Source organism: Apodemus sylvaticus, chromosome 1 (assembly GCF_947179515.1).
Source record: "Apodemus sylvaticus chromosome 1, mApoSyl1.1, whole genome shotgun sequence".
NCBI classification, from domain to species: Eukaryota; Metazoa; Chordata; class Mammalia; order Rodentia; family Muridae; genus Apodemus; species Apodemus sylvaticus.
In genome coordinates this window covers 114,257,411-114,282,214 of record NC_067472.1, presented here as the reverse complement: position 1 = coordinate 114,282,214, position 24,804 = coordinate 114,257,411, and the positions used below count along the sequence as shown (strand labels likewise).

The 24,804-nt window shown below is 37.5% G+C and overlaps 1 protein-coding gene and 1 non-coding gene across 11 annotated transcripts in view; one reads left to right on the top strand and one right to left on the bottom strand.

Moving 5' to 3' along the window:
- Positions 1-24,804, top strand: part of Dlg2 (discs large MAGUK scaffold protein 2) — a 1,203,331-nt gene that overhangs the window by 737,592 nt on the left and 440,935 nt on the right. The gene's annotated exons all lie outside the window — the stretch shown is intronic.
- Positions 8,874-8,975, bottom strand: LOC127676627 (U6 spliceosomal RNA). Its single transcript, XR_007976080.1, has one exon. It is a non-coding gene; the product is annotated as a U6 spliceosomal RNA (small nuclear RNA).

Below are 24,804 nucleotides of genomic sequence, written 5' to 3'. Positions count from 1 at the left end.
ATTTCTCCTTTATAAAAGGAGCAGTGTACTATCTTCATAGCAGTCCTATTTGTAATTGCCAGAAGCTGGAAAGAACCCAGGTGTCCCTCAATGGAGGAATGGATACAAAAAATGTATATTTACACAATGGAGTACTATTCCGCCATTAGAAACAACAAATTCATGAAATTCTTAGACAAATGGATGGAGCTAGAGAACATCATACTAAGTGAGGCAACCCAGTCTCAAAAGATCAATCATGGTATGCACTCACTGATAAGTGGATATTAGCCTAGAAACTTGGAATGCCCAAGACATAATCTACATATTAAATGATGTTCAAGAACGGAGGAGTGGGCCCTGGTTCTGGAAAGACTCAGTGCAGCAGTATAGGGCAAAACGAGAACAGGGAAGTGGGAAGAAGTGGGTGGGGCCATAGGGGGAGGGAAGAGGGCTTATGGGACTTTCGGGGAGTGGGGAGCCAGAAAATGGGAAATCATTTGAAATATAAATAAAAATATATTGAATATATAAAAAAAAAGGAGCAGTGTAGCACTTCCTACCTCATCGTTTGATTGCGACAGTAAATTGTGTTCTTATCTGTGATGTGCTGGAAAAGAAGTAAACACTTGATTGGACTAGCTGTTGTTAATACTATTAAAAAATTAGGTTTTTAAGATGAACTTTTTCACAAATAAAACCTCTTGGTAAACATCTTCCAACTACTCACTGAAATATGGTCAGCAATATTATACAGCTGCTCCAGCAGAGCGTAACCTCTGTGTGCTTCTTCAGTTTACTTAGGGTGCAGTGCACATCGCAACATTTTATTACGAGAAACCATATAATCTGATAGCTTTATTGAGAATGTTTATTTTTAAAACTACAAGGAACATCTAATGCTACCTTAACTGAAAATATATAAAGTTGAAGTCAGTAGAGCCAACCATGGTATAAACAGTCTAACCACTTGTCCTCTTCGGCTAAATGCAACCATGCTTTAGATAATTTGGGAGGTTTTATCTCTCTTTCTTGTTTTTTGATTGTATTGGAAAACTAACACCAAGCAGGATCTCTCTGTTAAAAATTCTGCAAAGCATGAGTAGGTTCCTCATAAATTTTAAAAAATCTCATTATAAAATGTCAGCAAATTAAGGATTCATAAGCAGATGCTTGGAAGTTACCCATTCTGTTCTGTGTTGCTTGCCTGATTTCTCCAATAAGAAGCCTGCTGATGTAAGCCTCCTTTGAGGAGAAGTATTCTAATGCAGAGGATTAGAGGAATGGGTTAATCCTTGATACAGAAAGAGAAGAGATTATTAAGCAAAAGCTGCAATGGGGGTTCTCTATTGATAAGGACTCCATATATCCATTAAAGATTGACTCACACAAGCCCAGAGATGTAATTCGTAGAGGGAACCAGGTAGAAACAGAGAATATTAATGGAGAAGTTGGCAAGTCTTAATTAATTAAAGAGAAACATCTAAAAACATATTGGAAACATGTTAAGTTGTTGTTTATTGTCAGAGAAATTAATTCAATGTTAGCAAAAATGAAATTGTAATGAACATTTTATAGACAAATAGATGTCCTTTATAGATATTCATCATTTTCTGTGCCCATAACAATCAGCATTGTTTCTACTGTTTTATGAGAAATGGTTATTATACATCTAAAGCTATCTTATTTATATAAAATTCAAATTATTAAATCAATGCTGTGGTACTTTGTGGCACAATGTGCTCATCATCACCCTTTCTGGCTGACTGAAGTAGTAAAAAAATTGACTAGTGACAGACAATGAAGAATTTTGTAGGGATCAATATAAAAGACATCAACCACTGGTTCATACTTGTTCCTTGTACTGCAAGTCAATTACTATCAACAGCACAATGAGTACCTTGCTTCCAGCCCTTGTCTTTGTGTACTGAAACAGGTAGCATGCTATTACTCAATTCTTGTAATTGCCATATAATGCTGAGAGGATAATAGACCTAGATATTGTCTAATTCCTAATTGTATGCCCCTGGATAGTTATCAGTGACAGTATTGTCATCCGTGGGTGGCTTCTGCCATCACCTTAATCATTACATGACTTAATGATAATAATACCATTATTAATCATTATCATAATTATTGTTATTGAAATTATTCACTGTTAACACCTTAACAAATAGAAGAAAACTGTATATAGTCTTATTTTACTGCAGACTTAACAAATTTTATAACTGTAGGGGTTATATAATTGACTATTTGTTTTGAGAGGATGTCAGTAATATAGAAAATGAGCCAAATTATACCTAAATAAAAATAATTTTTAAAATATTACTTTTCCATTTTTCCCAGATATTACTTGTAGTGTTCGTCTCTAAAACCATTTTCTTATTACCTATCAGCTTGTTTTATGTCCCATTTGGTTTTCTGCTTTTTAATCTATGTTTTATTATAAAATAATGTACATTTCTACAAAAGTCATAAAAAATTGACAAAACATAAAGAATAACAAAGTATGTATTCTCCCAGAGAAAGAGAGTAAACAATTTCAAATCATTGACAATATTTTATTAGCTATATAATAACTTCATTATATGCAGTTGAATTTTTATTTACTTATTAGAATTTCTGTTAGATATTAGGTTGCTAATAGCTTTATTATTTATAATACTTGCACAGTTTTTCTGACCCCCCTCACTTCCTATTTATATTTAAATTATATGTCTATAACTTCATTGCCTACTTTATCTCCTCTTAGACTTTTAAACAGTAAGTATTTACAGTGGTAGACTTGTTATTTGCCTTTATCCTGCCTCTTCATAGTCTTTGCTTTTGTAGTAAATGATCTATTCCAATTTTGCTGTTGCCCCAAACTCTGTGGTCAATCTCCTGTCCATTTTCCTTTCATATTCCACACCCCATTAACCAGAAAACTCTTCAAGATAGATGTACAATATGCTTGCTTTTCTAAGGACAGCATACTAGGTCAAAATACATTTATTTTCTGATTATTGTAGAAGTCACCAAGTAGTTCTTCTTTCTAACTTTTTTAGTCATACTTTATCATGAATCAGTGTTTAAATTGATAAGTCAGGCAATGTGGCTGAAACTATTAGTAAATGAGAACTAATGACGGCTTCTCCACACTCTGCAAATGAGTGGTCATGTTTCCATTGAACAGCCAAGATATGTATTGGAAACCTGAAAATTGAGTATTCTCTTGTATCCCTGTACAAAGGTGTTCTGTGAAAACAGGAGAAATTGTTTGTTTGGGATATCAGCCCTGGTAAAAAGAAGGGTTTTAGAATATATTTAATACTTATTAAATATATCTATTATAAATATAATAGAATCACATATGGAATAGTATTAGACTCTTTAGTGTACTGACACTGACACTTTGTTGTTGGTTTTTTTTTTCCTGTGTTTATTCACCCAGCTGTGTATGGGAGTGTTTCCCATGATATTCCTTTTTTTTTTTCATTTTTTTTAATATTCCAGATTTTATTCCCCTTCCAGCCACCCTCTGACTGTTCCACATCCCATACCTCCTCCCCTCCCCACCCTCTGTCTCCAGGAGGATGTCCCCACCCTACCAGACCTCTAAACTCCCAGGAACCTCCAGTCTCTTGAGAGTGAGGGGCATCTTCTCTGACTGAACCCAGACACAGCAGTCCTCTGCTATATATGTATTAGGGGCCCTCATAACAGCTGCCCAGTTGGTGATCCGGTGTCTGAAAGGTCTCTGGGGACCAGGTTAATTGAGACTGTTAGTCCTCCTACAGGGTCACTCTCCTCCTCAGCTTCTTCCAGTTTTCCCTAATTCAACCACAGGGGTCAGCAGCTTCTGTCCATTGGTTGGGTGCAAATATATGCATCTTACTCTTTCAGCTCCTTGGTGGGTATTTCGGGGGGCAGTCATGATAAGCCCCTTTTTGTGAGAATAACATAATCTCAGTAATAGTGTCCAGCCTTGGGACCTCCCCTTGAGCTGGATCTCACTTTGGGCCTTTCGCTGCACTTTCTTTTCCTTCATTTCCATCCTTGCAGTTCTTTCAGACAGGAACAATTATGAGACAGAGTTTTTGACAGTGGGATGGCAACCCCATTCCTCACTTGATGCCCTGTCTTTCTGCTGGAGGTGGGCTCTACAAGTTCCCTCTCTCCACTGTAGTTTTCTTCATACTTTGCTTCCAAAGACCTTCTTTCTTAATTCTCTCACCTTTGTAAGGACATGAAGAAGTCATGCTCATACCTAGACCATGAATAGGGTACTGTTGTACCTCAGGCATTGTTCAAATCTCTTTCCTCTTCATTTAAAAAAGTGAGAAGAGATTGAGAACACTGTGGATAATTTTTGTAATGAGCTAGTTTTTAGAATGATTGTGGTTTTTCAGTACAGTAATGTTGTTTATATTTTAAGGTCTCTGCTTTGGTGGACATACCATGCACGATGCTCTTCTGGGTACCATTGGAGAGTTTTCATTCTCTGGTTCTTCCTTGGTCCAGTATGATCTTGAAAATTAAATGTGTATTGTTCATTGCATAAATGCTGGCCCAGTGTCTACAAAGTAAGTGTCATATAGTGGCCTAGGTCCCAGTGACTACAGTGAACAGAATGACTCTGTTCTGCTGTCTCATGAGGATTTCAATATGAATTATGGCCTGAGAACATGAGAAGTTTACATACCTCTGGTGGCTAAAATGAATTTGGCATTGGAAGGAACATTAACAAAATATGGTCACTGGGGATATTTAGAGTTGGAGGATGAACTTTTTCAAGAAAAGTAAGCAGGGGGTGGTTCAGTTAGTTTGCTTTGGCAAAGATTCTAGAGTTGTAGAGCTAGATCTTAGAGATCATCTGCTTGACTCTATATTGTTGATTTTATTTGTATTTTTTTTATATTTTTTATCCGATATATTTTTTATTTACATTTCAAATGATTTCCCCTTTTCTAGCCCCCCACTCCCCGAAAGTCCCGTAAGCCCCCTTCTTTCCCCCTGTCCTCCCACCCACCCCTTCCCACTTCCCCGTTCTGGTTTTGCCGAATACTGTTTCACTGAGTCTTTCCAGAACAAGGGGCCACTCCTCCTTTCTTCTTGTACCTCATTTGATGTGTGGATTAGGTTTTGGGTATTCCAGTTTTCTAGGTTAATATCCACTTATTAGTGAGTGCATACCATGATTCACCTTTTGAGTCTGGGTTACCTCACTTAGTATGATGTTCTCTAGCTCCATCCATTTGCCTAAGAATTTCATGAATTCATTGTTTCTAATGGCTGAATAGTACTCCATTGTGTAGATATACCACATTTTTTGCATCCACTCTTCTGTTGAGGGATACCTGGGTTCTTTCCAGCATCTGGCAATTATAAATAGGTCTGCTATGAACATTGTAGAGCATGTATCCTTATTACATGGTGGGGAATCCTCTGGGTATATGCCCAGGAGTGGTATAGCAGGATCTTCTGGAAGTGAGGTACCCAGTTTTCTGAGGAACCGCCAGACTGATTTCCAGAGTGGTTTTACCAATTTGCAACCCCACCAGCAGTGGAGGAGTGTTCTTCTTTCTAAACATCCTCTCCAATACCTGCTGTCTCCTGAATTTTTAATCTTAGCCATTCTGACTGGTGTAAGGTGAAATCTCAGGGTTGTTTTGATTTGCATTTCCCTAATGACTAATGAAGTTGAGCATTTTTTAAGATGCTTCTCCGCCATCCGAAGTTCTTCAGGTGAGAATTCTTTGTTTAACTCTGTACCCCATTTTTTAATAGGGCTGTTTGGTTTTCTGGAGTCTAACTTCTTGAGTTCTTTATATATATTGGATATTAGCCCTCTATCTGATGTGGATTGGTGAAGATCTTTTCCCAATTTGTTGGTTGCCGATTTGTCCTTTTGATGGTGTCCTTTGCCTTACAGAAACTTTGTAATTTTATGAGGTCCCATTTGTCAATTCTTGATCTTAGAGCTTAAGCTATTGGTATTCTGTTCAGAAATTTTCTCCCTGTACCGATGTCCTCAAGGTTCTTCCCCAGTTTCTTTTCTATTACCTTCAGAGTGTCTGGCTTTATGTGGAGGTCCTTGATCCATTTGGATTTGAGCTTAGTACAAGGAGACAAGGATGGATCAATTCGCATTCTTCTGCATGCTGACCTCCAGTTGAACCAGCACCATTTGTTGAAAAGGCTATCTTTTTTCCATTGGATGTTTTCAGCCCCTTTGTCAAGGATCAAGTGGCCATAGGTGTGTGGGTTCATTTCTGGATCTTCAATCCTGTTCCATTGATCCTCCTGCCTGTCACTGTACCAATACCATGCAGTTTTTAATACTATTGCTCTGTAGTATTGCTTGAGGTCAGGGATACTGATTCCCCCAGAATTTCTTTTGTTGCTGAGAATAGTTTTAGCTATCCTGGGTTTTTTGTTATTCCAGATGAATTTGATAATTGCTCTTTCTAACTCTGTGAAGAATTGAGTTGGGATTTTGATGGGTATTGCATTGAATCTGTAGATTGCTTTAGGCAAAATGGCCATTTTAACTATATTGATTCTACCGATCCATGAGCATTTTCCCATTTCCCATGAGGTTTTCCCATTTTTTGAGGTCTTCTTCCATTTCCTTCTTCAGAGTCTTGAAGTTCTTGTCATACAGATCTTTCACATGTTTGGTAAGAGTCACCCCAAGATACTTTATACTGTTTGTGGCTATTGTGAAGGGGGTCATTTCCCTAATTTCTTTCTCAGCCTGCTTATCCTTTGACTATAGGAAGGCCACTGATTTGCTTGAGTTGATTTTATAACCTGCCACTTTGCTGAAGTTGTTTATCAGCTGTAGGAGTTCTCTAGTGAAGTTTTTTGGGTCACTTAGGTAGACTATCATATCATCTGCAAATAATGATAGTTTGACTTCTTCCTTTCCAATTTGTATCCCTTTGACCTCCTTATGTTGTCAAATTGCCAGAGCTAGTACCTCAAGTACAATATTGAAAAGATAAGGAGAAAGGGAGCAACCCTGTCTAGTCCCTGATTTTAGTGGGATTGCTTCAAGTTTCTCTCCATTTAGTTTGATCCTGGCTACTGGTTTGCTGTATATTGCTTTTACTATGTTTAGGTATGGGCCTTGAATTCCTGTTCTTTCCAAGACTTTAAGCATGAATGGATGCTGAATTTTGTCAAATGCTTTTTCAGCATCCAATGAAATGACCATGTGGTTTTTTTCTTTGAGTTTGTTTATGTAGTGGATTGCATTGATGGATTTCCGTATATTGAACCAACCCTGCATTCCCGGGATAAAGCCTACTTGATCATGGTGGATGATCGTTTTGATGTGTTCTTGGATTCGGTTGGCAAGAATTTTATTGAGTATTTTTGCATCGATGTTCATAAGGGAAATTGGTCTGAAGTTCTCTTTCTTTGTTGGATTTTTGTGTGGTTTTGGTATCAGCGTAATTGTGGCTTTGTAGAAGGAATTGGGTAGTGTTCCTTCTGTTTCTATTTTGTGGAATAGTTTGAAGAGTATTGGTGTTAATTCTTCTTTGAAGGTCTGATAGAATTCTGCACTGAAACCATCTGGTCCTGTGCTTTTTTTGGTTGGAAGACTTTCTATGACTCCTTCTATTTCTTTAGGCATTATGGGACTGTTTAGATGATCTATTTGGTCCTGATTTAATTTTGGTATTTGGTATCTGTCAAGGAAATTGTCCATTTCCTCCAGATTCTCCAGTTGTGTTGAGTACAGGCTCTTGTAGTAGGATCTGATGATTTTTTGGATTTCCTCAGTTTCTGTTGTTATATCTCCCTTTTCATTTCTAAGTTTGTTAATTTGGATACTTTCTCTGTGCCCTTTGGTCAGTCTGGCTAAGGGTTTATCTATCTTGTTGATTTTCTCAAAGAAGCAGCTCCTGGATTCATTGATTCTTTGTACGGTTCTCTTTGTTTCCAATTGATTGATTTCAGCCCAGAGTTTGATGATTTTCTGTCTTCTACTCCTCTTGGGTGAATTGGCTTCTTTTTGTTCCAGGACTTTCAGGTGTGTCGTTAAGCTGCTCGTGTATGCTCTCTCCATTTTCTTTTTGGAGGCACTCAGTGCTATGAGTTTTCCTCTTAGAATTGCTTTCATTGTGTCACAAAGATTTGGGTATGTTGTGCCTTCATTTTCATTAAATTCTAAAAAGTCTCTGATTTCTTTCTTTATTTCTTCTTTGGTCAAGGTGTCATTGAGTAGAGTATTATTCAGCCTCCATATGTATGTGGGCTTTCTGTTGTTTTTGTTGCTATTGAAAACCACTCTTACACCATAGTGATCTGATAGGAGGCATGGGATTAGTTCGATCATCTTATATTTGTTGAGGTTTGCCTTGTGTCCAATTATATGGTCGATTTTGGAGAAGGTACCATGAGGTGCTGAGAAAAAGGTATATTCTTTTGCTTTAGGGTGAAATGTTCTATAAATATCAGTCAAATCCAATTGGTCCAAAGCTTCAATTAGTTTTACTGTGTCCCTGATTAGTTTCTATTTCCCGATCGGTCCATTGAGGAGAGTGGAGTGTTGAAGTCCCCCACAATTATTGTGTTAGGTGCAATGTGTGCTTTGAGCTTTAGTAAAGTTTCTTTTACAAATGAGGGTGCCCTTGCATTTGGCGCATAGATGTTCAGAATTGAAAGTTCTTCTTGGTGGATTTTTCCTTTGACCAGCAAGAAGTGTCCTTCTGTGTCTCTTTTGATGACTTTAGGTTGAAAGTCAATTTTATCTGATATTAGAATGGCTACTCCTGCTTGTTTCCTGTGACCATTGGCTTGTAAGATTGTCTTCCAGCCTTTTACTCTAAAGTAGTTTTTATCTTTGACACTGAGGTGTGTCTCCTGTATGCAGCAAATTGTAGGTTCCTGTTTCCTTATACAGTCTATTAGTCTATGTCTTTTTATTGGGGAATTGCACAGGGGCCATGCTAATCTTCTCTGTATCGTTCCAATTTTAGTATATGTGCTGCCGAAGCGAGCACTTTATTTGTATTTTTAAGAGAGTGAAATTTCCAAACCATCCCTATCTCACACTTCCTCCTCCCTAATCCTTGACCTACCTCCTCCCACCCGCTATTCTGGCCACACTCTTGGTTGTTGTTTTGACCACTGAGTCCAATGAGCCTATATGGCAATAGGTATAGAATTGTCTGCTAGATTATGGAAGTGGTAGAGATTAGAAATACCAGGAAGAAATAAATAAATAAACTTCTTATGATAGCTTACCCACAGTCCAAAGTGTAAGGGAATTCAAAAGCATAAAACTTATACACAAAGTTATAAGGGAGAGGTTCTTCAATTCATCCTCTGGCACCAACACTGGCTTATGATTTTGATAAACCATATTTGGGATCAGAACATAGCCTGTTATGTGCAGATATTATTTAAATGCCTAATGGAATTTAGAAGAATCCAAGGTAATATTTATATATGTTTTTTAAGTTTTATTTTATGAGCATGAGTACTCTATTTGCATGTACATCTGCATGCCAAAAAAGAGCATCAGAGCAGAGAGGGCATCAGATCCCATTACAAATGGTTGGGAGCCATTTGTCTAATGTGTTGGGAATTGAAATCACTGTCTCTGGAAGACCAGCAGTGCCCTTAAGTGATGAGCCATCTGTCCAACCATTATATAATATTTACAATGTGCTTCAAAGTACACTGTTTAACTAGCATCATAACACATGAAGGTAACTGTAGTAATTATTCTTTGCACCAATACTCACTAACTCATGTGGACTCCACTGTGAGTTATGGATCCTACAAGAGTGTGTAACCTTTGAACTGAGCTTAGGGTCCCCAATGGAGGAGCTAGAGAAAGGACCCAAGGAGCTGAAGAGGTTTGCAGCACCACAGGAGGAACAATATGAGTGACCCAGTACTCCCAGAGCTCCCAGGGACAAAACCATCAACCAAAGAGTATACATGGAGTCACCCATGGCTCCAGACTCATAGGCAGCAGAGGATGGTCTTGTTAGACACCAAAGGGAGGAGAGGCCCTTGGTCCTGGAAAGACTTGATGCAGTAGTATAGAGGAATATCAGGACAGAGAAGCGGAGGAGGGTTGATTGGGGAAGGGAAAATGGCTTATGGGATTTTCAGGGGAGGGGAGACAGAAAAGGGGACAACATTTGAAATGTAAATAAAGAATATATCTAATAAAAAAAGAGTGTGTAAAATATGACACATTAAATGGCTTAGTTAGAACATCTGATAATTACTTTCAAAAATACAATTTATTAAAAATATAATATTTTTCTCTGATCCTCTTTAAAAGGACATTATTGAATAGCTCACCAAAGTCTTACATAATATCTTAAACTTCCAGTGTTTCCAGCTATATAACTATTTCTTTGGAGGAAGTAAGACAAATAGAATCACATAGCATACTTTTGGGAACTAGGTAGACATGGGAAGTACTGAGACTCTATAATCAATGGAGAATGAGAGGATTATCATCAAATATTCAAGTTCAGCTATGCAAGATAAATAGGTATTCTGGATGTAATGTACAGTATGGTGACTATAGATAACAGTAGGTATCATATGGTTATAATGTGTTTCAATGCTCAATGGCTATATAACACGAAGTTATGCACCGTCTCTGCTTTCTCAACAGTACGAAAAATCACTTTTTGTTCATGGTGGCATTGAAGAACTGATCCCAGAATTAAGATAAATTGGTAGCCAGCATTTACTGAGTTTCTTCTCCCTTCCCTTTTCTTACAGAAGCACTAATCCTTACCTTTCATTACTAATAATCTAGGTAAACATTTACAACATAAAATTTAAAACGGAGAGGTAGGAAAAGGATCATTAAGTCTAGGCTTACTTATGGATTTATCACATACAGGAATACATTAACTCTGAAAAAGCATATGAGAAAAGAATGGTTTATTAAAGTTCATTTGATACCAGACATATTGATGAGTTATCACATTGATCTGCCATCCCAGCTGCCCTGACATTAACAGTGCTTCTCAACCATTTAAATGAAATAAAGGGCATGCTTCATCTTCTTTATAAACCGTTTTGGTCAACACTAGGACTAGGTGAACAACAATAAAATATGAAAACATGTCTTGAATAATTCATAATAACTGTTACCACATTCTGAATTTTTACCCTGTCTGAAAACATAAAATATCCCATGTAGCCTTTAAATAAAGTATTTGCTATTCTCATTTTATAAGAAAAAATGATGCAAAAGATTTTGGTAACAGTAAACCCTGTGTAAAAAGAGAGGGAGGTGATTGGAGGATGGATGGAGAGAAGAAGGTTTATGAGACATATGGGGAGGGGGGATCCGGGAAAGGGGAAATCATTTGGAATGTAAACAAAGAATATAGAAAATAAAAATATTTAAAAAAAAATAAAAAAAGAAAAACTGATGCAAAAGATTTTGGTGACAGTAAACCCTGTGTAGTGTTACTATCGATTAAATGTTGCACATATAAATTCAGTGACTTCTTACTCCATAACTCAAATTTTTAACTGTTTTACCTTTTTTCATCTCCATTTTATAATGAGGCACCAAGACAGAGTGCTATTATAAAAAAGCTAGGTTTAAATATAGGTATCTAGGTTCTGCAAGTCACACTCTTGACCGTGTTACTAAAGGTCATGCAGTTGGAATAAATCAACTCCAGACTCTCCATCCTTTTTGGTATAACACATAGCTGCTTTGTTAACTTTAGGATTTCCAGAATCTTCCTTGTGCTTCAAGTTCAAAGGTCTTATATGATTCCTCATTATAGAAACAGTTGCAACCTGATTCAAGGAAGCAATAAGCTTTGGTACTGCGCCAGATTGGGGGTAATGCGATCTCTATGCATGTCTCGCTGGCTATTACTCCATACTGAATCTGCCTTTGTGAACTTTTCCTGAGAAAACTTATCTATGCTTATAGCTCTGCATGTCAACATTTAAGCATCTTCCCTGATCCTATAATTGATTTAAATTGGGATGACCTTGGCACAGAACTGAGTCCTTTCTCATGTAGACTCTCTTTATAGAAATATCAACTGATCTATTGGAGCCCAATATTTTTGCTTTATGCTTTGTTCTCCCCTAATCTTTTTTGAAAGACTCATTTGCCACCTTCAGACAGAAGATGAAGGCAAAATGAAATAGCTGAAATAAATGTGATAGCAAAAAGATTTCAAAGTTAATTATGTGAGGTTCTGCTCTGAATTTGTAATGATGTTGGGAAACCTTTCACACTATCTGGCACAACACAGACAGATACTTTCTCTATTTCTCATTTTATATTCTAGGAAAACATATAAAAGGACAGAGAAGACTATTTTACAGCTGGAGAACTTGAGATGAAGATTGTATGATCTCTCTTAAAACTGTTAGAAAGCAAGTGGCAAACCTACAACCCATGATCCAGATATGGGAATCTGCCTCTGTTAAAAGCATAGATTGTACAAGTAAACAAAGTCAGAGTTTGATTCCACCAGCTGTCTGATCTTGGATAAGTGATATCACATCTCTACCTCAGTTGCCCCTGTATCTAGCTTATTCATTATTAAGTTTAAGTCAGCTAATTTATATAAAAGACAGAATGCAGAGATAGCACAACCTGACCTGGAGATTAACCATTAATGCTAAGACTATTAATCTCCACTGTTGGTTTTAGCATTAGCTACTTGGGCTTAGTAGGATGAGATTCAAAAGTCAATGGAGGAAAACCTTCCTTTCACCTTTCCAAAGAACATAGAGGTTTACATAATAGGATGGTGGGAGAGGGATTTGCCAAGTGGCAAAGCACTTGCAGAGAAAGCATAGGCATAGAAAGTCTCAGTTCAGTCCTTGGGCGTGGAAAAACAGAAAGACAAAATGGCACAAGACTGAAAACATAAATAGACCGTACATCTGCTTTCAAGGTGAAATTAAATGCATAAGGTATATAATCACGGCTGAAATAATTATTTTGTTCATTCTCTTAAAACTGGAAATTAATATTTACTGAACAAATGCTAGCATTTATCAGCTAATTATTTTGAAGTTAGAAAATGAGTGTGCAATAATTAATTTTCTATAATGTGGAAAGAATTGATGCAATTCAAATATAAGACTAGATCATAGGTTTCTCAGAAAGAACATAATCTGTTATCTAAAGAAATAGATAATTATTATACCAAAGAAAAGCTAAAGATAAAGAGGTATTTTTTTTTATTAAATCAAACAAGCAGAACTAAAATCCCTGGTGATATTGATGCCCTAACTTGTTTTGTGAGCTAAAAGTCATCACTTCTTTGATGTCAGACTATTTCAAGACTGTTGAAATAGTCTGGCAAAATGTAGCATATTAGAAGAAAACATGTATTTCTCTGGAGTATGATAAAAACAATGAACTGCTGAAAGGACATGCTTAGTGGTAATGTCCAAGGAAAGGTACTCATTCCTCCTGAACAAGAGCTATCAAATTCAGAATTTGAACTTAAATGCTATATTTTAAAGTACCAAACATCATTAAAAGCAGCAGTGCAAAGCTTACCATGTTAAGACACTTTTTTAAAGGCACTGATTAATCTCCTTTAAATGAAATTACACTGCACAATAAGCTTTCCCTTATCTGCCTTTTCTCTCCAATTCTCATTGAGCACCAATCCTTTAGTAGCTCAGATATTTGAAAATCGAAAGTCAAAAACAAAACTGTTTCCAGGTCTATCTTCTTTCCCACATCTCGAATCTCCAGTGATGCATGAGAGTGTTCACAGCTCTATATTTGCTTCAAAAGGACTGGGAAGAGTATTAAGGTTCAGGAAATAATCATGTTTCCCTTTTTAATTTTACTTATGCTTCTAAAGAAAAAGGCAGCTTCTTTTAGTGTAAGTTCTTCATAGATACAGAGAGAGAGAGAGAGAGAGAGAGAGAGAGAGAGAGAGAGAGAGAGAGAGAGAGACCTCCATTTCCCACTGAAGCTTCTCTTTATTAATACACAGGGATCCTAGGAATTTCAGTTCCTCAAGCACACCTGAAAGCAGAATTGACAGTGTAGTCATGGAGAAGCATGGACCAGAGTCTGGAGAGGCTGCTGATCAGTTCATATGAAAGGCAGAAGAAAGTGGCTGGGGAGAGATGGATGCATTTATATTCCCACCCTATAGTTGACTATTACCTACCTGCCTTGTATCTGTTTAAAAGCTGTTCCTTCTGAAAAGCCAGTAGTCTGGGTATCTTGCAAACATACACATTCAATAATGCACACAGCTAGTACACATGCTTATTTTGCTTTGCATTTCTCCATTTAATTTGCATCAGTAAAGGATCACACAGTAGATAACAAAGTCAAGAGATATACATTCAAGTCATAGTCTGGCCATTCTTTCCTTTTGAAACCTTGCCTTCTCTGAGCTTTAGTTTCAGTATATAAAACAGTGTGTGTGTGTGTGTGTGTGTGTGTGTGTGTGTGTGTGTGTGTGTGTGTATACATGTGTATGTGCATATGTGCTCAGATATATGTACATATGGGAGTGTGCTTGCATGCATGTGTATATGTGCATACATAGATATATTATCCATTGTTAAAAATCCATTATTGTGAAAACTGAAGATTATGAAACATACAACTATATAAGATGTCTTGGAAATTAGAGCTTCTTGTAATTGTATCAATCTTGTATTCCACTATTCCTCTCACATACCTCATCTGCACTCACCCTCAAACTTCCAAGATGTATCTGTCTTGAAAAAAAAAAGATTTTTTTTTAAAAACCAAGATGGGTTACTGTGACTTTCAAGTCCATATTCTACATGTCACCCCTCTTCACTGCTCTAACTCCAGCATCCCTTAAAACTCCTGGCATGAACTGAGGGAAGCCACTGGGGTTTTGGGGTTTTGACCCTTATTTTTCAGTGTTTCTATTATGACCTTCATGTGGTCTCTCGTCCCTGGTTCCACCTTGACTGCAACCAGAATATATAATTCTAAAATTTCTCCCATCTGTGGGATGTATTCTGAATTGATTATATAGAGGAGACATAAGTTTAGTTTATTATATTAACCCTGAAAGAACAGCCAGTCTCCCTAAGTTTATCCCCATAATGCTGTTATTCTAGTTGTCTGTGTTGCTAGACCCACTGGTTTGCATCCATTGGTTAAATCCAAACTCCACAATAAAGCACCAGTTTCCAAATCTTTAAGAGAAACCAATAGTCTTCTTACCAAATGGACTTTATTGCCATTTTCAATGCAAACTTACAGAATCTTCTTGACGTTCTTAGGCCAATGATATGCTGGGAGGGGTATTTCTTGTTTAAATGAGCATCAGTAACAGAATCATAGATACAGTTATCTCAAAACTTGCAGGAAGGGACAAGTAGTTGGAAAATGATGAGAAAATCTGGGGACTATAGAGACTCATGTCCTCCCGTGGGCTTATCCTGATTTAATCTTATTATTTAGAAACATATACTTTCATCAAGATGAAGCGAGTTTGAAAATCAATTTCTTAGACATCCACATCACCTAGACAAGTATCTAGTACATAAAAATAGTGATTTCCTTGATAGGTGATTTGTGAAGTTTGGCATATTTCATGTCATTTCATCTTGCAATTATCCTATAAAGTAGATATTAAAAACTATTTTCCAGACAAGGCACCTGAGATTTAGACAATTTGAGGAACTTCCCCAATCACACAAACACACGTAGTAGAAAAGCATTCCATCCCAGATCTTACAGCCCCAAACAGCAAGCTCCTTCCTTTGTACCCTAGCTTCCCTGTCTGATTTCTAAATGTACTAAAGAAATGCTAGCTGAATGAATAGACACACTAGTAAAAAACGACTACAGTTACTGTAAATTTGTGTTAACTGTGTCATCCTTTCTATAAAAGGACTTTAGCGGGGCATCATTTCCCTGAAGCCAACTAAACCTTAGCTGAAATTTTTTAGGCACTGAGTATATCTGCACAACTGAAAACATTTGAGACTCTAAAAAATTTAAGTACAAATATGGTGAGAGCAGTTAAACTATTCTGCTAGTCATAAGCTATTACTCACAAGAATGCTTACAACACTGTAACAGTACCTATTTAATGCCTAGACATCTCATAGAAACATACTGCTCATCATTGAGAGAAAAACCTCAGAAGGAATTATTTTTATTTCCTTTTTCTGGGTTGTTTGAAAGATGGGTTGCTATTTGTACCCAAAACAAATTCCTCTATACAATCCATCTCAAGTAGAAAAAAATACATAGAATTCTTTGTTATTTTAGCCTTACTGAAATATGGTAAAAAAATATATATATGTACCCACGGAATGCAACATGATAGTTTAAATATGCATTGTGAAATGATTACCACTGGCACACTAGTTAATATAGTCTTTATGCCTCATAGTTAGAAGGAGGTATTTTAAGATCTATTATTTCATAAAGTAAAACTAAAAATTAAAACAGAAACATGTGATCAAAATCAAAATTTTCCTTTATACACACTGCTCAAAGAAAATATTATTCATATTATGGTGGCTTTTGTGAACTTAGATATAGTGGCACAAATGTTTTTCTCAAAATTGATATATACCGTATATGTAGACTTAAGGCTTTTGGCCATCATTTTATACACTGAGCAATTTTGATATCCTTGAAAAGTCATCTAGGAGATATAAAATAGTGGTAGAAAAGAAGTTTTATAGAGCTGTTATCCCAAAATAAAATGATGTTGAATGAACTACTTGGCATAAGCGTCTTCCTTTCTCTCTTTCTTGCTCTCTCTCTCTCTCTCTTTCTCTCTCTCTCTCTCCATACTAAGTAGAAGAATAAAATTAGTGTCATACTTCACATCTTTATCAATCACAAAAATTTAATTCAACTATATATGCTATTTTAGTTCTATTTCACTTAAAAAGATTGTGGCTATCTTGCATGTCATCAAATCTACTCAAATAACAATGGTCTTTTATTATTTAATTTTTTAACCTATTCACTTTACATCCTGCTCATTGGTTCCCTCAGGTTATCCTCCCACAATCCTTCCTCCACCCCAGCTCTCCTGGATGTCCCCCAGATGTCCCTCCCGCCCCATCCCCACTCCCACCCAGCACTTCAAGCCTCTTTGAGGCTAGGTGCTTCCTCTCCCATTGAGTCCAGACAAAGCAGCCCAGCTAGTAGAACATATCTCATGCAATAGCTTTGGGGATAAACCCCATTCAAGTTGTTCAGGACCCACATGATGGTCAAGCTGCATATCTGTTACATATGAGCAGAAGGCCTAGGTCCAGTCCATGTATGTTCTTTGGTTAGTAGTTCTGACTCTGAGCCCCAAAGGTCCAAGCTAGTTGACTCTGTTGGTCTTCCTGTGGAGTTCCTATCCCCTTCAGGGATGCAGTCTTTGCTCCTATTGTTCCATAAGAGTCCTCAAGCTCCACCCACTGTTTGGCTGTGGGTGTCTGCATCTGTCTGAATCAGCTGCTGGGTGGAGCCTCTTAGAGATCATGTTCCTGTTTGCAAGCTACATACATGCGTGTACAATACTAATGACCATGTTTGCTATCCCAGTGTTTTGCCTATTCAAGCTCTATCATTAATGATAATTCTACAAATACCTGTTGTGCTCAGCTTGGCAGGGCACATTCTCAGAAATGGAATTTTTAAGTTGTAGACTCTGTAGTGCTTTAGCATGACCACTTGTGTGCAGGCAGGAGCTCCACATCAATTGGGTGGCATAATAATGGTGCTGTTATTAACTTGAGAGGTGGAGGGAGATTGGAAGGTTTGTGGAAGGCTAGCTGGGATGGGGCTAGAAGGAGAAAATAAAGGGGGAGGGGGAAGTAATATAACTCTATTTCAATTTCAATTAAAAATAATGTTGCATCCTGATATATATATATATATATATATATATATATATATATATATATTATACAATGTGTAATTTGAAAACAAAAGCACTGGCAAATGTATATATATTTATTCAAATATATATATTCAACTTTTATTTAAAAGTATGTCTTCATGCAGAAATTTACATGGACATTATATGAGGCAGTTGACAGAATAAATTAAGCACATTTGATAATTTGAAGAACACAGCAAGTCTAAAAAGAAATGCAATAGCAAATTATTCCTCAGAGTAAATAGACGCCTGTCTTTCCAGTGCTGGTGGTAGAGTACTGGTTCCAGTGCTGGCAGTAGAGTACTGGTTCCAGTGCTGGCGGTAGAGTACTGGTTCCAGTGCTGGCGGTAGAGTACTGGTTCCAGTGCTGGTGGTAGAGTACTGGTTAGTTAGGAAAGCCTGAATGCAAAGGAACTGGATAGTTCACAGTAAAATAAAAATGTCCAGTTAAATTTTAATTTAAGCAATTATAAATAATAAACACACTTTAAATGTGCCCTGTGTAGTTTAACTGAACAGTTCTTAATTATTTATCTGAAATTGAAATGGAACTGAGCACCATACTGTTATTAGCTAAATTCGGCAACCTAGAAATAATTAGAAATGTGGTTAGATCATCCGAAGGGGAACTGATCACTGAAGAATGTGTTCTCATCCTCAAAAGTGACAAGAAATAGACACATAAACCTAATGGCCTACTGCCCAGTTACCCATTAACCTGTGTGATGGTCATTTCACTGTGGTAGATGCTATTAGAGGAAGGTATATTCAAGTTCATGGGAAAGGAAACTGAGGCATAGGGGTGAACAGTTTGTTCAGCTCAGGACCACAACACTCGTAAGTGATGAATCTTACATCTAGATAATTAGACTTTGGGTCTATTTTCTTTGTTGTTACAGTGTTTGTTTGTTTTTGTTTGTTTGTTTTTATATGAAAGGTAATTTCCAGTGAGACTGAGAACAAGTAAAGAAAAGACCAGAAAGAATAAAGAGAAGAGTGTCATGTTTCACATCCTTGTTTCAGAATTTGCAAACATAGGAAGGAAACATGCTTACACCACCCATGTCCCCAAGCCCCATGGACAAATTTGTACAGCATTTGATGTAATGCAATAGATTTCCTAAATCAGTAAACCTTGCATGAACTGAATCAACTTCAATGACTATTATAACCCATCTTGTGGGTATATCTTGTATTTCATGCCTTTATGGCCTGGTCAAATATCATATTTTCTTATTCTGTTTTGCTCTGATAACTAACCAGATGGTTTTTTTCTCCATAAAAACCTGCGTGCACATTTTTAGATTTTCTTTTTAAGACAGTCGACTATAGGTAGCATGTCTGAAACAAAAGACAGGATTATGGTTAAAGCTTCTGAAATATAGTGCTAAATTGCTTTCTAGAAAACTTCTAAGAGGTTTCACACCCCATAGCACCAACAATATGAGTCTGTCTCACCATACCAAAACTAAATGATGATGTGTTAGCTCAGAGATCCTTTGTCACTAAGACATAGAAATGGGCACTCAATTTAATTTGCATTAACTTCATTTCCCCTGGGGTCAAGCATATATATGTGCATACCTGATTACTATTTCTACCTTTTTTTTGTAATTGGATGCTAGTAAGCTTTGTCTGCATTTTATTGAGTGCTATTTTTTCTCATTTAGTAGTAGGAACATCTTTAAAATACTGATTATTTTATTAGTGCTTAATTATATTAGGTAGTTTTTAATCATTTTGTCATATTTGTCTTTGGAATATTTTATTTTATTATTGATTTTGCATTTCCAACCTTCCATCAGATGCCCTCATCTGATTTGTTTATTCAACAAACACTTGATGCTGTCCCCCTCCACATCTAGGCTAGACACAATGGATACAGAGGTGCTGCCTACTGTGTGCTTAGAAATCACAGGAGGTGCCATCCCTGCAAATCATTACAGTTAAGTATGAGTCTGTCAGTGGCCATATATTAACCTTGCCTGGTGGGGTGGTGTTAGAAAGGCTTTTTCACAGGCATCATATCCAAGTGAGTCTAGAAAAAGGAACAGCAAGTCAAAATAAAGGCATTTCAGTTTGGGGGCCAAAGATGTTTAAAACAACTTGGCAAGTTTAAGGATCTACATGCTGCTCAGGCTGGAGGAAGCATGGTAGGCAAGGCAGACAGAAGCACAGACACTGCATAATCTCACTCATAGGGAATCCAAATTACCAATCTCAGAAACTCTGTGGCTTAGAGTTTCTATATATTTAGATAGCTCATGTTTTATTGGACTCCTTTACACATGAATTCTAGGTAGTTACTAAATTATTATTTTGTAGATTTATATCTTACCTTTAAAACTCAATTAAAAGGAAAAAAGTCAAGAAAATCTTTAGAAAGATTTTATGAGTCTAAGAGATTAAGCACTAATATCAGACATATTGACCTGTTCTCCAAGAACCCAAGTCTGAGTCTCTGAGGCCTTGGACTGGCCATAATTTTGCAACTGTGTGTCTCAGATAATTTTTACTTTCATATCTTTCAAAATACCCCCTAAATTATCCTGTATCTCCATGTGCTAATCTAGTATTAAAGCACAATGACTCTCGCTCTGCTCCTTTGTCAGGATCACTGGTCGTCAACTCGTTCATTTAAAGCATGTATGACCCATGTTTATCCCAACAGTTTTCAAACCTAAGCACCCCTGTGGAATAAATAAAACATCTCAATAATTCAAAACTTTGAAAATGATCTTGGAATGGTATACTGCTAACTCTATCCTTTCTCCCTTCAAATGAGTAAACATATTAAAATATAACTGAGAGTGCTGGTGATAAAGGGAACATGCTAAACCAATCCCATTTTCTACTTTTAAAAATATTTGCAGATCATGGTGCAAAGATCATAATTAATAACAAATCACTTATGGCCCAATAGTCTGAAATGACACCACAGCTCTGAACCTACCAGAATAAAATAATACTATAAGATTCAGGCACACGTGATAAAGTAGAGTTGGCCCTCGTCTTTTGGTAGAGGCAACAAGAATAACTAAGAAGTTTAGAGAAGATGATCAAAAGCCTCCAGGGCTCAGACAGATTCTGAGTTACCATTCCAATGCAAGGAGTGGAAGTGAGCCTTTCGAAGGCACCATTGTAAAGACACTTCTGTTAGTAAGAGCTATTACAGTCACTGCTTTGGTTTTTCCTTGTAGAAAAGTCAAAGTTCATAAAGTCCAATTGTGTAAAATGCCTGGTTTAGGTTAAGTGGATGAAGGCTTCCTTGCCGTGTATGCACATTTAGAGGGCAATGCTCTGAAAAGCTGTGCATTCCTGGGTGATTGAAGTTTGGAAGAGAAACAAAATAATAATGGTGGCCATTTGGGGATTCCACAGTAAGCACCTGGGATAAGAGAGTGTTTCATGGACACACTCCCTATTTTTCTCAGCAATACTCTGTCCTTGCAGCCATCCTGTTCTCTAGATGGCAGTGCTGAAGCCCCTGTCAAAAGATCTCTGATATCAACAAGATAGAATTTCAAAGAACCAAAACTAAAATCTTACAGAGCTCGCTCATTGTCTTCACCTTTCTGCAGCCTAACAATGTACCCCCTGAGAAGTTTAGTTTATATCCTTGCCAGCCTGGTACAAGCATAGTTCTCTGTGTGGAGATGTAATAATTTAGAAAGACAAAAATGATGAGAGAGGCAACAATGCCAAGGGCCTTATGAGGAATTTTAGAACCTGAACTTAAGGTGCTTAGAATGGAGGTTGAATCTGTTCTTCCATGTCATCTAGGCCAGTTGCCACTAGATCCCACCACATCATGCCTTAGGGCCTTATAAAATGTTCCTCAAATGCTAAACATTTGGAATAAGAGAAAGCAGTGTCATTATTATTCATGATCATGAAAGGTCATTGCACTTATAGATGAACAAATCCAACATTCTCTCTACCTGCTGACTGCTTTCAGATGGTTTGAAAACTGTACCCTGATGCTGTATTAGCCCCAATCTATTATATTTACTCTTATGAATACTGGACTACTAAACAGTGTATTATGACCAGAACTGTATGGCATCCTTTGGGGCTTAAAAAACGTGTTCATCATGCTCTGTCAACTGATGTTTCAGATGCTTAGTCACTAGAGCCCTTGGTGGCCCAGGTGTCATCACTGATGCAGATGGTTTTATATATTTTTAAGGTAATATGGTGAGAGTTCCATCTGAGCAGCCATAGATGGCTACCACAGGAAGACAGAGAATATGATGGTTTGCCATTTTATCCATTTGGGTGTGTTAACTAGATATCTATGCTCTTAAATAGATGTCCATGATGAAAGGCCAAGTAACACAGATACCAATTGATCCTACTACACTACTGTACTCTTCTTTTATAGTTTGTGCTGAAGAAGAAAGCACAGATTGCTGTGATGACATTTTCAGTGATAGTGCCATCTCAATACATCACTACATCTAGTGAGACAAAGGGCATGGCAAAGATAAATGAGGTTCGATCCTGGCTTCTAGTGGTTAATTGCTAGAGGGAAAATAAGAGCCATGTGAACCAAATAGGACAGTAAAATTATCCAAGACCCTGCCTGAGATAGCATGAGGGCTTAGATGGGGAGCTGGAAAACCCAATAAACTGTGAGTCAATGTTATTGTTTTCTTAAAACAATAAGTTTTAGCTCTTTGTTTTGAGAGTTTTTAAGTGCTACATACAACAAGAACATTTACAGGCCTATCATTTTTTTCTTTTTTTTTATTTATGTATTTATTTATTGATTTTACATCTAATCAAAGCCCCTCCTCTTAGTCCCTCCTCCCCTCACACAGCTCCTTCTACCATTCTCTCTTCCCTCTCTCCTCAAGAAGTGAATGGGGAGCCCCCTCCCCAAGGTTTCACTCCATGCTGGCATACCAACTCTCTGCAGAACTAGGTGTGTTCTCTCCTACTGAGACCAGACAAGGCCATTTAGGGGACCAGGATCCACAGGTAGGCAACAAAGTCAGGGACAACCCCTGCTCCAGTTGTTGGGGAACCCGCATGAAGACCAAGCTTCACATCTCCTACATATAAGCAGCGGACCAAGGTCCAGACCATACTTACTTCCTTGTTGTTGACTCAGTCTCTGGGAGTCCCCAGGGGTCCAGATTAGTTGGCCCTGTTGGTCTACCTGTAGAGTCCCTAACTCCTTTAGATCCCTCAGTCCTTCCTCCAACTCATCTATATAAGACCCTCTGAGCTCCATCCAAATTTTGGTATAGGTCTTTGCATCTGTTTACATTGTTTGCTTGATGGAGCCTTTCAGAGGACAGTCATGCCAAGTTCCTATCTGCGAGCATAATAGAGTATCATTAATAGTGTCAGGATTGGTTCTTGCCCATGGGATATATCTCAAATTAGACAAGTCATTGGTTGCTCATTCCCTCAGTCTCTGAACATCTTATAGGTGGGACACCTTGGGTAAAGGGGTTTGTGGGTAGACTGATGTCCTTATCCTTCCACTGGGTATTCTGACTGACCATAGGAGGAGGCCAATTTAGTCTCCATATCCCCACTGTTAGGAGTCTCAGGTAGAGATACTCCCATAGAGTCCTGGGAGTAAGTAAAACCTGTCCAAAGTTTCTAACATATCCTAGAGATGGCCCCCTCTGCCCACTATGGATTTTTCTCTCCCCTGCTTTCCCTACACCCAATCCCCACTACCACCACCCAGTGCCCCTCCATATCCCCTCTCTCATCCAGTTCCCTTCTTCCATCCACCTTCAATGTCTCTTTTATCTCCCCTTCTGAGAAAGATTCAAGTATCATCCCCTGGGTCCTCCTGGCTGTTTGGTTTTTTGAATCTGTAGTTTGTAACTAACATGGTTATTCTATACTTTACAGCTAATATCTACTTATAAGTGAGTGCATACCATGCAAGGTATGTCATTTGGGATCTAGGTTGCCTCACTTGGGATGATATTCTCTAGTTCTATTCATTTGCTGGCAAAATGCGTGGTGTCTTTGTTTTTAATAGCTGAACAGTATTCCATTGTGTAAATGCCCATCATTCTTATCAACATTTACTGTGGGGGACTGGGACTGGGCACTAGATATTCACAGCAGGTGCAAAATTTAAAGGAACACCAACAATACGCATGAGTGATAACACTTTCATACAATAAAACTAATGCAAAAGAAACAGTCATGAACCAAATATCAAAATTTGAAGGACAGAATTAATTTGGTACTGGCCTAAGATACTGTGAGGTTTTGTGGAGTCAGGTTTTGTCAGTTTTCCTGAGCAGCATAATACACTTCCAGTAATGAAAAGTGTCTGTTTTATTTTTCTCTTAATTGCAAGCAAGAGATCTGACCTAAGCTCTGTCAAGAGTATAGGGTAAGAAGTTTGAAGTTGATTTTCATTATACAACAAATGTCATAAGGGAACAATCAGGGATGTTCAATAGCCTACATCCTCCTCCTAGGCTGCCTTGTGGGATGAATCTACATTGTTATTCTAGAATGATGCCAGACTGTGAACCTGAAGACATTAGACAGCAATGTTTAGGTTCTCTATCATTAGAAGACACGTCTACAGTAACTGTGTATGTCTGAATGTTTTTCTTATACTGCCAGCTAATTTCTTTTTCTTTGCTGTTGTTCATAACTATCCTGTTCTTATAGAAAAATCCAATTAAATAGTACTAGGCTTTGTGTTTGTTTTTCTCTCTTTATTTTGATCCTTACCACACATAATGAACATACCAAGAAGGAGGTGCCCAGTTCTGGTCAAATGGTCTAAGTCGCACTGGCTATGCAGGGACTGAGTTAAATTTTTGTTAAGTGAGAGAAGGGGCCCTTGCAGGCAGGGTAGTTTTTCTAAATAGGGTATAGACGCTGCATTCCTCTCCATTGTGCCCTAGTTGTGCATGCATTTGTGATTAAAAATGTGAAGGAAGTAAAGCAAACAGCAAGTGCT